General features: G+C 43.7%; 1 protein-coding gene across 1 annotated transcript in view; it reads right to left on the bottom strand.

The window, feature by feature from the left end:
* LOC107120373 (attractin-like protein 1) overlaps nucleotides 1–13,360 on the bottom strand; it is a 910,146-nt gene that overhangs the window by 609,867 nt on the left and 286,919 nt on the right.

Below are 13,360 nucleotides of genomic sequence, written 5' to 3'. Positions count from 1 at the left end.
TGTGGCTGGGCTTGCAGAGTCTTAAAGATACATTAAATACCTTTTCTTCCCTCCATGAGTTGTGCACCAGCACGCCTCAGCAAGTCAAGGGAAGGTATTTAAAGAGACTTTAAATACATTCTCTTTCCTCCGAGCTGTGCCATGGTGACGGCACACCTCAGGGAAGGCATGTAAACCAATCAGCTGACAGGCAGACCCACCACGCTGTTCAGTTTAAATGGGAGGAAGCCATTTCGGCACTCTGGAGCAGGGGGAGAGAAACAGAGAGGTTTAATGGCTTCTTGCCATGTAAAGGGAGCTTTACCAAATCAGCAATACTGATTATTTCCCAAATCCCCATATCATACTGATACAGAGATTCCAGAATATCAGTATATACTTTTCAGATTTGGTATACCCAAACCCAAAAAACTGCAATTTTTTGTGTGCACACCCCTAGCTCTAATAATAAATGAATAAGGAAAGGGATTCTAATGACTGGTTCCAAATGTAGGATCACAAATCTAAGAATACTATAAGTGGTAAATTACCAATTTTGGCATGAGGAAAACAGATTATCAGGATGGTATTCAAGAACATAAGAAATATAAGAGCCCTACTGGATCTGACCAGTGGTCCATCAAATCCAGCATCCTGTCTCGCACAGGCAAAATATGTTCAGTCTGGAAACTTTTCTGAAAGCAGTGGAGCCATTCATCCACATAAATAACTTTACTTTTGGATGGCTATGAATTTGGAAAAAGGCAAACTATAACAAAGTGCAAAAAATGCATTTCATCTAAGCATTTTGAGCTATCTGATACATATCTCTAAGGAAAAAAAAGAAGTGAATAAGCTACTGAAGTGTTGTGGAACAAATGAACAACAGAGACCCCATCACTCTGTTAAACAATGTCCTCACTGAATGGTCTAAGGATTAGGGATGGGCAGGAACCAGGAAAACAGAGGTTCATTTCAGTTTTGGGGGCCACATGAACCATGACCTTTCACGAGCCTTCCTGTTTACCGAACTAGTCCCTTTCATGAGGTTTGTGATACAGTAAACGGCCCACCTGTAGGTTAGAGATGCCAAATTCACAGCGAGTCTCCAGCTGACTCTCCTCTACCTGCCCTCCAAATTTGTTGAGGATTGGATTTAGCGGGGCCGAGTTACAGCCCCCCAAATCAGGTGTCCCCAAGAAAGTGCTCTCTGGGGAAATCACACCCACAGGTTCAGGACAAAGCATGTTGAATGACCCCCCGCCCTGAAACCTAGAGGAAAAAGGGGAGATGCTCTGGCCCTTGAGGGGGGTGGGAAGTTGGAAAACTGAGATGACGGGCAGGCTTGGGATGGGCAGCTGATGATGCCATGCTCGTTGGTTGAGTGCCCAGAGGTGTGGAAATCAAGGATCCTAGGGTCCAAAGTGCAAAAGTGGGGGGATGCTCTAGCACCAGAGAGGAGCAAAAATTTGGAAAACCAAGACCTAGTGTGGTGTTTCCAGGGCTGCCGAAGGGTTGCAGAAGTCCATTCCCCCGTTGCTTTAACGATTAAATTATCAGCGTCAGCGTGTCTGCCGCACAAACCACTGACATGAACCACATGAACCCCCATGAAAACCATGGAGGTTCATGGGAGGTTCATTGCAGGTGCAATTGTGTGACCCTCGGCTCACGAATCATGTGACTAATTTAGGTTTGTGCCCATCCCTGCTAAGGATCTGTTTTTAAAATAAAACTTTAAACAATTATAGTTTCAAGACTTATCTAAATCTTCTATTTAACAAACCATACAACTAATCACCTGTGGAGCACTTTACACCATACAAGTTTATGGAAAAACTGACAACAATTTCTTCATGGAATATGCTGCTCAATCACTGGTAAAGCTCATTTGTATGGAAATCTTCAGGGCTTGGCCAGGAAAGGTAATGACTGAGAGCATGTATCTGATGAAAAGAACTGTCTCCTTGTAATGTAATATTAGTATTATTATTAGATTCCATTGCATTATGCATGATTTGAAAATCCATCGGCAGCATGAACATTTCTTCCTAATAAAGTATGCATCCACATACCTGTATATTGAGTTCAAATATAACCTGAAAGAGGTTTGATGACTGATGATGAGGCAATCTTTTAAAATGCGTACTGAATTTCTATATAAGATACAGTGGAAGAAGAGAATGACAGGCACCAACTAAATATCTCTAGCTTTTCACTGGTCATATGTCCCCTTCTGGAATAAAAAACTGAAGTATTTACTATGCCACCAGAAACCCTAAAGAAAGTTTTCCATCATTGGTGCTTTACCAGTGATAATCTGTTATGCCAGCCATAAGCCCATTCCTTATGTTTCTTTGCAAGGAAGGTCAGTTCATTTAAGTAAGAGAGAGAGAAAGAGAGCACTTTGCCCTGTGAAGTGGCTTTGCCTTCCATCTCTAACCTTACATTTATCCTTACTCAATATGTCTCTTCCATTCCTCCACATGCTCTGCTTCTTTTTAATATTTGCTTCTCCCCCTTCCCCCCATATCCCTACTGTCAGGTTAGCATGTAAATTCCTTGAGGGCTTAGTTGACTTCTGATATTACTCTTTGTAAAGTGTCATTTGCATTGATGGTGCTGTGATAATAATAGCAGCAGATGTATTTGTACTCTCACGAAAGATAGTAATTGCACATTATGCACTATTTAGTATTCTTTTCTATTACATAGTAAACTTTCAAAATACGACTGGATATATAAAGGACTGAATCCAAACTATTGTGAGGTGACAGAGCTACCTTTGCAGGGACCTTTGGCATTCTCCTCTTTTTACAGCAGACCCCAGCACTGTTCCTCACCATCATGGACCAGTAGTGTAGGGATGGACACAAATTGGAAAAAAAAACATGAACTGAACTGAACAAGGAAGTTCATTTGTGAACCAAACCAGTTCAAGACCCCCAAAACCCTGTTGAAAGGAACTGCAGTCCCTTGAAACGGAGTTTGCAGAAAGCCCAAAAAAGGGTTGAGTGACAGGGAGCAACCTGCTCTCTGCCACTCATCTGTTTCAGACTATCTTGTGCAGTCCCTTGAAACCTCCTCCCCTCAGCTGTTTTTGGGCTGTCTTCTGCAGTCCCTTTAAAGATTAAAGGGACTGCATAAGACAGCCTGAAACAGCTGAGTGGCAGGGAACAGGCTGCTCCCCACTGCTCAGATGTTTTTGCAAATTTCACGGGGAACAGAAAGCAGGGGTTTAAAGGGACTCAGGGTCCCTTTAAACCTCCACATTCTGCTCTATCCATGAACCGCCATGAACTGCTTTAAAAGTTTGTGGAAGTTTGTGATGGTAGACCCATTACAAATTTCAGTTCACAAACCACAAAAAGGCCATAATTTGTGGCAAATTTTGACCTGTGGTTCAGTTTGTGCCCATCTCTAGAACAGTGTGGGATATGATGAAAGGGGCTGTGTTGGGAAGGAGGAAACTCATAATAAATTGACTGCCACACTTTGTAAGCTCTCGCTTTAGTTTTCCAAGAGTTCACACAAGAATGGCAGAGGGTGGAGATTCTTCTGGTAACTCCCTTTTTCCACTGCAGTCCCCTGCACCATATTCCTTATTCTTTAAGATGCCTGAGGGGGCACAGACAGCTGCAGAAAGATGGGGAGGGCAGCAAAGATCCCTTCCACAATCTTAGAGTAGTATGCATCTGGCCTCATATAACTGCATACAAATAAAACAGCAATGCTTAAGGAAGAAACACTTGGCTTGCTTTCATACATACTGAATAATCAATTTAGCAATCATTTGCAACTGGATTTTCCTGTTTCATACAGGAAAATCCAGTTGAAAACTATTGTTAATGTGCACTGAAACTGCATTATCCAATATGTGTTTTTTTAAGATGTATGCATGCATTGCAGTAGGCATCTCCTTAGAAGAGACATTCCCTTTGGCATGAGAGAGAAGTAAAAACATGCCACCATGATGGTTGTGACTGCTTGCTAAATTGATTTTTTTTAATTTGATGTCTAAGTAATGAACGGCATTTTAAAAAATATATTAATCACTTAATCTAACAAATTAACTAAATGCTGCAGCTTTTATAATTTCAGTCAAAAGCAACACAGGGTAAAAGTAAAAAAAAGATGCATTTCAACCAAATATTGCACAATTTGTGAAACAGCAGCATGAACTCATCTGACTGCATTAAATTTCTATATCTTAACTGTCTGTAATAAGACGAACAATGAAAAACACCTTCAAGTTAAGCAGCAGCATGGAAGAAAGCACAGAGGAGGAAGAGGTCAGAAGGATGGGGAGGACTAAAGGGTCATTTAGAGAGCTGGAGAACAGAAGATTAAACAAGACATACAGTTAAAATTATCAGATTATCTATTCAGAGGCATAGGGTCCTCAGTGTAAGGACTAGGAGGATCCTTGAGGTAAAGAGAAGAAAGATGAAGAAGTAGGTAGAGATTTAGAGAACGGGCCTGGGAAGACTGCGACTAACTAAGTTAGCTGGAGGAACAAAGAAGAAGAAATTAAAGACAAAAGGAAAGCTAGGTGGAGGATATGGCAAATGATTACCATAATGGAGCACTCAAGCCACTAGAGACGAAACAGAGCAAGGGAATTAAAAATTGAAGTGAATTTAGGGGCTCACTGAGCCATCAGCTCCTACTGACATCAGTACAATAACAATAACTACACATATGACTATGCCATTGTGAAGGCAATTTGCTTTTTAGCACCTACCATTTTATAAATTTCTCAGTTCTTGCAATTATAGTAACATATGCCTCTCCAATTCATAGTAAAACAAATTGGAGAACCACAGGGAAATTCTCTCCCAAAGCACAATAGTATGAGACTATTCAGATCTGAGCTCTTCCTAATTTTTATTTTTGTTGCTTGTGTGTCCCTATTGCTTCGGGGCAGGGGGTTTCTTTTCCACATGTGTTTTGTTCGAACTGATATACATCACTGTCTATGCTCATACAGTCAGTACTGAGGCATCTGTACTGGTTGTCAATTGGTTTTTGGATCAAATTCAAGGTGCTGGTCTTAACCTTTAAAGCCCTAAATGGTCCAGGACAATCATACCTGAAGGACCACCTCCCCTGCTATAATCCTCCACATTGCCTGCACTCTTTCCCCCCCTAAGTTATATTTGCTTTATTGTACTGGTATTCTTTTTCCATGTACATGTACCATTCAAGTTCTAGAACATGCTGTCTTTTAAATTTGTGCTTTCTTCAATGGCTCTAATTTTGTTTTGCTTGGATCATCCTGACATACTTCTTTTTCCCACCAATAACAATTTTTATTAGATTTTTGGTATAAAACATTACAACTTTAAATCATCTTTTCAAACACGTTTACAGTACAGTTTCAAAGAAATTGTCAACCGATGTTTTACAGGATCACAGATACAAAGTTACTATTAATTACCAAAGATGCATCTCTTCAATTACGGCCAGGACTTTTTTTTTGAGAAATAAGATAATTCATAATTGGAAACCATATAGTTAGAACATCACTTTGATATATATCAGAATCATCTGGCCTTATCTGTAAGTTTTGCCATAATATACAGGTTCCATATTTTACTATGCCAGAATTCTAGTGTTGGTCTCTGTTCTGCTTTCCATCAGTTGCAATACCTGTTTTAGCAGCAAATAACAAAATTGTTACTGTTCTTTTTGTATTAGATGAGATACTGGTATCTGATCTAAAGGTCAATTAAAGTGATTCTGGATTTAAGGGGACTGCATATCCAATAATATTCTGCACTTTCTAGCACTTCTCCCCAAGCCTGCACTCTTCATTACGCAATCTTTTGGTGGTGCTCAACCCTCGAGTGGCTCACCTCTCCTCTACCAGGGTGAGAGATTTCTCTGTGGTGGCCCTGTCCTGGCGGAACGCTTTATCAGAGGATACATCAGCTCTGTGGGACCTTCATTAGCTTCCACAGGACTTGCAAGACAGAGCTCTTGCAAGACACAACCATATAAAACGTTACCAATAGATTAATAATGGACAAATTCCCTTTAGCTTGATTTGGCTTGAATCTGGTTGTAATTACAAGTATCTTCAGAGAATGCATGAAAAAGGTGTTGTTGTTTTTTAATTGGCTCATTATACTTTATACATGTATGTTCTTGCAATGTCACTTGAGAATTGTAATTCCTTGCATCAGCCATACTGGATAGACATTATAAATTCAAGACACAAACACAAATAAAAATGCCGAGGAGGAAGAGCATGCTGTAGATGTGCACAGGGGCAGAACCACATATGGTCCAAGTCCAAATCGTCCCGACTCACCAGTTTCCGTCGCAGCTTAGGTTTTCTGAGCCCTAGGAGAAACTGGTTCAGGAGCGAGTCCGCCAGGGTGGGGAAAGAACACCTCATGGCTGCCTGTTGGAGCCCCGCCAGGAAGTCTGAGGTTGTCTCGTCTGGGCCCTGGACCCTTGCGAAGAAGTCCATTCTCTCCACGAACTTCGTGGGCTTGGGTGCGAGGAGGTCGGACAATGCCTTGACCAAAGTGCCGTACGTCTCATCTTTGGTCAGCCGAGGCGCGATCAGGTCCTTCAGTCGGAGATGCGCCTCCATCCCACAGTACCGAAGGAAGTGGGCCTTTTTCTTCCCCACGTTGGTGATATCGTTGATTGTGAAGTGGCTCTCAAGTGTTTCGAGCCATGTCTCCCATTGTGTGGGGCATGAGATGTCGAATGTGGGGAGACTCGTTGGCGGTGGCCATCTTACCAACTCCACGTGGAGGTCAAGGCTTGGGAGCGTTGGTGGCGGTTGGTGGAGCGGGAAGCGATGCGGTGCTGCTCTCGGGGTCAGCAGTGTGATGCTCGATGATGGGAGCGGTGCGGTGAGCGGCAATTGGAGATGCGGGACATGAGACGTTTGGTGTCGGAGCTCGAAACGGTGCTCAGATCTTGGTCTTGGTTCATGGGAGTTGAGATCCCATCCTCGTCGCCAGTGAAAAGTACCGAGACTGACGAGTGATTACAGCTCTCATACTTTATTAGTTTAGAACAAGACAAAGATGAAATAGCCAGCTCGCAGGCCAGCTTATATGTGCAAGAACCCCACACCCCCAAACACACCCCACACCGTGCATTGATTCCTACAGTGGCCGAGAGTTCCATAGGCTCTCAGCCGGGAGCCTAGCCCATCTATTGGTGCAGCTAGGATCCTCAGAGTCCTTTGTCTCCAGGAGGGAAGCTCGGAGGCTTGTCTGAATGAGTACATTACAATGTCCATCTATCCTTTGGTGTAGGGTTTGACCTGTTTCTCCTATATAGAGAACTGACGGGCATTGTTGACATTTGATGATAAATACAATGTTAAAAGGTGAGCAGCCTGAGATGGCATAGTTGATGTTGTTAGGTCCAGTGAGTGTGTTGTCTGGATGTATGCGGCAGTAAAGTTGGCATCAGGGTGTGTTGCAAGCTCTGACACCAGTCTACATGTTTAAATTAGATGCTGTATTATTGAAGGTGATGAGTAGTTTGAGACTGGGGGGCTGTCTGTGCAGTGGAAAAGGTTCCCCCCTTTCCTTATTCAAATCTTCTGGGAGGAACTCCAAATAGAAGGTCATGTCTTCTTGAAGGAGACAGCCTCTAGAGCGTAGTGAGATATCAGTTGGGGTGGTCCAAAGATTGTTTTAGGGTGCAGCCTCACTGCAGTGTCTGCCTGTGTGACTGCCCTGGGGGCACCACACTTTGGAGCAGCTGGCACAAGAACCGTGCTTTGGACCAGGACACAGCATATGTCCCCTCAAAGGAGAGAGTCCGCTGAACATGGGGGTGTATGAAGTGTGGGGGTCCAAACCTCATTTTGGGTACAGAGGACCCTTTATTCAAATCTTCTTTAAAAAACAGGCCTCTGGGAGGCACTCTGAATAGGTCATGGCGCCAGAACCAGTGTTTGGACTGGGCATCACTGTATGTCATCTTGCAGGGGACAGTCTCCAGAGTGTGGTGATATGTCAGTTGGGGTGGTCCAAAGATTGTTTTGGGGTGTGTCTGCCTGTGTGATTGCCCTGGGGGAACCACACTTTAGAGCAGCTGACACAAGAACCACGCTTTGGACCAGGACACAGCATATGTCCCCTGGAAGGAGAGCATCTGCTGAACATGGAGGTGTATGAAGTGTGGGGGTCCAAACCTGATTTGGGGTACAGAGGACCCTTTATTCAAATCTTCTTTGAAAAACAGGCCTCTGGGAGGCCCTCTGAATAGAAGTTCATGGCGCCGGAACCAGTGTTTGGACTGGGCATCACTGTACGTCATCTTGCAGGGGACAGTCTCCAGAGTGTGGTGATATGTCAGTTGGGGTGGTCCAAATATTGTTATGGGGTGCAGCCAGGCCCCACTGTTTGCCTGTGTGACTTCCCTGGGGGCACCACACTTTGGAGCAGCTGGCACAAGAACCACCCTTTGGACCAGGACACAGCATATGTCCCCTTGAAGGGGAGAGTTCACTGAACATGGAGGTGTATGTCATGTGGCAGTCCAAACCTTATTCTAGGATGCAGTGGGCAAACAGTCAAACCAGTTCCTTATTCAAATCCTTTTTTTGAAATGCAGGTTCCTTGGAGGCAACCAAAATAGAAGGCTGTGGCTCCAGAACCAGTATTTGGACCGGGCTCCACTACATGTCATCTTGCAGGGAATAGTCTCCAGAGCATGGTGATGTGTCATTTGGGGTGGTCCAAAGATTGTTTTGGGGTGCAGCTTGGCCCCAGTGACTGCCTGTGTGATTGTTCTGGGGACACTGCACTTTGGAGCAGCTAGCACAAGAACTGCTCTTTGGACCAGGACACAGCACATGTCCCCTCGAAGGGGAGAGTTCACTGAACATGGAGGTGTATTAAGTTTGGGTGTCCAAATCTTATTTTGGGGTTCAGAGCTTTCAAACTCTCCTCAGGTTTTTTTGGATGAATTCATGAATAAGATGTGAATAAGATGTGAATAAGGAACTGGGAATAAGGAACCAATTTCAGCCTCGTCTGTTTTTGAGGCAAGGTGCTGGAAAAATTTGATAGGCATAGTGTGGGGCTTGCTCAATGAAAGAAAAAGCAAATGAAGTGGAAGAAATAAAAAGGGGGGGGAGTTATTATAGTCATTATTAAACCCTCACTTGAGTACAGTGTGCTGGAGCAAAGGGATGTATGGTTTGGAATCCTTAAGACAGGGTTGCCAGAGCCCCCAGGTCCCAGCAGGGGTTCCCCTGCTTTTGGGGGGTTGATCCAGAGTGTGGCTGGTGGGGGAACCACACCCTCAAATAGTGACATCATGCAGCGATGCTCTGGTATTTGGGCAAACTCTATGGTTTTGAAGGCAAAATAGCCACAGAGTTTTGCCCAAAAAGCAGAGCGCTGCACACATCGCGGATGTGATGACTTCATTTCCAGATGATGCCGTCACAGCAGGGACATCGTGTACGACATCCCACCCACTTTGGAACACCCCCTAAATTACCCCGCTGTGACAGTGAGGGGACGCGGCAACCCTACCTTAACAACAACAACTATGGCCTCAACCCGGGTCTCTCATTATGTACTTGCCAACTGCTAATTAGAAGAGTATCGATAAGAGTATACAGAGAAGAAGAAAGGAAAAGAGGAGTAGGTTTTTACACCCCTTTTTTAACATTTAAAAGTTTCAAAGCAGCTTACAATTGACTTGCCTTCCTTTCCCCACAACAGGCCCCTTGTGAGGCAGGTGGGGCTGAGAGAGTTATCAGAGACCGGTGACTGGTCCAAGGCCACCCAGCAGGCTTCATATGGAGGAATGAGAAATCAGACCCAGTTCTCCAGATTAGGATCTGCTGCTCTTAACCACTACACACTAGTTTGCCTATTTAAACCTGACAGTGATCAAACCATGCACAGCACTCAGCAGGTTTAAGATGACATTTCAATTTCTTTTTAAACAAATTTTGAAATTGGTCTGAAAAATCTAGGGAACCATAGTAACTCTATTAGATTCAAAGGCATTTTATCTTGTCTTTTACGAAGATAATGAATCCCTCCACCTTTTCTTCAGGACCAAATGCTCATGATAGCCTTAACATCCAGTCTTGCAAATGAACCCACAATAGCAATAGCATTCACATCTATATATCTAATAGGCAAGTTGCCCCCTCTGTGTGGATATCTAAATCCGCACATCGGGAGCACTTGGGGGGCAGGGAGATTTTCCAGCACACTTGGAGCAGTTTCCAGGTGTGCAGAAAAATCTAAAAAGTTGAAAAAATATATGGGGGATACTTAAATCTCCCCAAAAGTAAAAGAGCATTCCCTGCGCATGTGCAGAGAACGCTCTGGCCGTTGGAGGGAAGGCTCGGCAGGCCCGCGTGGCTCGCTGGCAGGGAAGTTGGAGGAGAAGGATTGGTGGGCCTGGCAACTGGGAGCCGCATGGGCCTCGCCATCGGTGCGGGGGGGTTGGGGGGAGAAGGATTGGTGGGCCTGGGCCTCGCCGTTAGTGCAGGGGGGAGCGGGGGAGAAGGCTCACCTGTGGCTGCTTCCTCCTCCTCCACGTGGAGCTCCTCCCCCCACGAGTATTGCGGGTCCCCCCTTCTTGACTTTACTAATTTGATTTTAATTTCCCTCCTTTCCCATATAACTTGAAATCCAGGACATTTGATATCAACATATTTGCAGTGCACTACTAAGGAGAGTTACCCCCTTCTAAATTCAATGTGAGGAGGAGGAGGAGGAGAGTTGGTTTTTATACCCTGCTCTTCAATACCCAAGGGAGTCTCAGAATGGCTTACAATCACCTTCCCTTCCTCTCCCCACAACAGACACCCTTTGAGGTAGGTGGGACTGAGAGAGTTCTGAGAGAATTGTGACTGACCCAAGGTTACCCAGTGAGCTTAATGTGTTCTCCACATTAGAGTCCACCACTCTTAACCACTACACCAAGAAGAATGGATCTATTCAGGACGACATAGCAAACTTTCTGGGCAGGCTGATACCCCCCCCCCTTTTGTTTATATAAATTGTTGTTTCTTTGGATTAGCAGCTATACTTAGGGTTGCCAACTCTGGATTGAATAACTCCTGGATTTTTGGGGGGAGTGGACATTGGGGAGAGCAAGATTTGGTGTGTGTGTGGGGGGTCCTCAGCAGCATATAATTCCACAGAGTCCAACCTCCAAAGCAGCCATTATCTCCAGGGGAACTGATCTCTGTAGCCTGAAGATCAGATGTAATTCTGGATAATATCCAGGTCCTACACAGAGGTTGGCAACTCTAGATATATTACAGCCAGTTATGGAAAGTTAGAGTTTCAAATGACATAAACTGTAAATAAAAAACTCATTTTTACAAGGTAAGTCTAACACTAAATGATATCAACCCCTTTTAGATGTCATCAATATAAATATTCTTGTAGGAGCAGCAATGGCATGTTTTTATAGCACATTTAGTGAGAAACATACATTGCACTTCATTATGTTTGCAAGTCTGTGTTTATTTTTTCCACTTGTCTGCCCTTGACAAATGTTCAAAAAATAATGAGCTTTTAATATAAGCAATGTGTACTGTTTAATTTACCACAACCTAAAGCTTAAATGCTTGATTTTACAGCAAATGATTACAAGAAAGTCAGACAGCTGAAGAAGCTCAAACAGCAGAATAGTTATTAGCAGTGACAGTAAGCTACTAAATATACTAAATGCTTTTGGTTATAAGAGAAATATTATGGTTATTTTATTCTATTTTTGTCCCATTAACACATACTGATAGGATTCTACTTTTAAGAACACTATCTTGAATTTGAACTCTCAAAGTAGTGAATGTGGACCTTGTTTCTAGCACCAAAAAAAATAACAACCCAGATTTAAACTAGAGTTGATCTGAGTATACATGCACATCTGGTCTGGAATTTAAAATGAGGTTCCATATTCAAGGTTAGGACAACACAGCCATTAGCTGATGGTAGGTAAATTCCAGAAGGTTTTAGATGACCTCCACCGTTTAATACTTCTGGAAGCAGTCCAGATGTTATATCTCAAGGATAATGGCAAGAACCTAAGATTCCCAAAGCTGAACAGAGTAAGGGCTTTTAGAAAAGTTCTCTCTTTTTGTAAGGACAAAGATGAGCACAACAACCTCCAGATAAATTTGATGTAATAATCTATTGCAAAGGTTCAGCATGATTTTTTAAAGTGCCCATACAGGAGTAGATAGTAGCAAATGACTTTGCAGCAGATGTTCCTTATCTAGTTCCTGCGCAAGGTTTTTTGTTTGTTTAATGGAACTTTAAGGGGGGAAACTGCAGAAGTTCAACTTCTGTTCATTACCTTTGTGTATTTAACTTTCTAATTAAGTAATTAATTAAGAATTAAGTAACCCACCCATTTTTTTCTTCCACCCAAGGCCCAATAATCTCCTCTTTCCCCTCAATCCATTATGTAACAAAGCCCTTCCTTTCTCATCAAGAGACTTTAAAAACATTTGAGATACTTAGATTTCAGCCCAACTCTACTAATGTCCACATCTTCCAAAGCTGCTGTGCAGCTCTGTCTGGTTTTACCGTCATTTCATCTTAACTCCTACAGTAGGGCTGCCAAATGCAGCCGGGGGGCGGGGATTCCCCCGCTTCAGACCTCCGATTACCAGCGCGCCGGAATCGGGGCCCGGGGGAAACCCCACCCCCACGTGCGCGTCACCCGGAAGTGACGTCGCAAGCTGGGGGCGGGGCAACGCGATTTGAGGGGAAAACAAAGAGTTTTCCCTTCAAATGGCAGCCATTTGAGGGGAAAACTCTTTGTTTTCCCCTCAAATCGCGTGGCCCCGCCCCCAGCGTGCGACGTCACTTCCGGGTAACGTGCACGCGCACGTGCCCGGGATTGTCCAGGAGCCCCCCGCTCCCGGACGATCTGAATTTGGCAACCCTATCCTACAGCTGTGTTTCCTTCATTATTCTTCTCTAGCTATATATATTCACTAGTTTTTCTGTGTACTGCATGCATCAGATAGGCTCCTGTGTACTGATGTTCAAACTACAACTGGTTCAGTGTTTAAATTTTCTGCTGGCATCTTAAACTTAGAATTCAGATATCACAACAAAACTTCCAGTATCAAAGCAAATAAATGTTTTGTCACTGTGCTTGTGTTTTCTCCCTCCTCCCCTTCTGGATAGAGAGTGGCTGAAGACTTCCTGTATGGGATATCTTCAATCAAACTCTATTTGTAGTGAGTTCTACAGCGCAACTCTGTGCAGTTACTCCAGTCTAGACCCACTGATTCTAGTGGGCTTAAACCAAAGTAACTATGCATAGGACTATACTATGAATAATCTGCAGGGTTTTTTCCACCCTACCCACAAAGCAAGATTCTAAATTGGCATTCAAAAAGAGCCAG

This window comes from Gekko japonicus, unplaced genomic scaffold, assembly GCF_001447785.1.
Source record: "Gekko japonicus isolate JY-2015 unplaced genomic scaffold, Gekko_japonicus_V1.1 scaffold288, whole genome shotgun sequence".
NCBI classification, from domain to species: domain Eukaryota; kingdom Metazoa; phylum Chordata; class Lepidosauria; order Squamata; family Gekkonidae; genus Gekko; species Gekko japonicus.
The sequence above is the reverse complement of the archived record's forward strand: the minus strand, read 5'-3'. Positions and strand labels throughout refer to the sequence as shown.